Genomic DNA, 627 nt, shown 5'->3' on the forward strand with positions numbered 1-627 from the left:
GCCCTGGCCAGTTGGCTCAGTGGTAGAGCGTCGGCCTGGTGTGCGGAAGTCCCGGGTTCAATTCCCGGCCAGGGCACACAGGAGAAGTGCCCGTCTGCTTCTCCACCCCCCCCCCTCCTTCCTCTCTGTCTCTCTCTTCCCCTCCCGCAGCTGAGGCTCCATTGGAGCAAAAAGATGGTCCGGGCGCTGAGGATGACTCCTTGGCCTCTGCCCCAGGTGCTAGAGTGGCTCTGGTTGCGACAGAGCGATGCCCTGGATGGGCAGAGCGTCCCCCCTGGTAGGTGTGCCAGGTGGATCCCGGTCAGGCACATGCGAGAGTCTGTCTGACTGCCTCCCTGTTTCCAGCTTCGGAAAAATGCAAAAAAAAAAAAAAAAAAAAAAAAAAAAGTAAGCTATTATCCCTAAGATACTTTAATAATTTTATGTTTTTATTATTTAAATAAAGAATTTTTAAAAGTAGACAATTAATATTAAAATAAATATAGAAAATAAGCAAAAAAAATTAGAAGTCTCTAAATAAAAAACAAAAAATTGGGTGAGAGACTTACTACCAGATATTCAAATGCAGTATAAAAACTTCAATAGTTAAAGCAGTGGCAAATGTACATGAATAGATAGATAAATAGT

The 627-nt window shown here is 44.2% G+C and overlaps 1 non-coding gene across 1 annotated transcript; it reads left to right on the forward strand.

Moving 5' to 3' along the window:
* Nucleotides 1-76, forward strand: TRNAT-GGU (transfer RNA threonine (anticodon GGU)). Its single transcript has one exon. It is a non-coding gene; the product is annotated as a tRNA-Thr (tRNA).
* The last annotated feature ends 551 nt before the right edge of the window (nt 77-627 follow it).

This window comes from Saccopteryx leptura, chromosome 1 (genome assembly GCF_036850995.1).
Source record: "Saccopteryx leptura isolate mSacLep1 chromosome 1, mSacLep1_pri_phased_curated, whole genome shotgun sequence".
Lineage (NCBI taxonomy): Eukaryota > Metazoa > Chordata > Mammalia > Chiroptera > Emballonuridae > Saccopteryx > Saccopteryx leptura.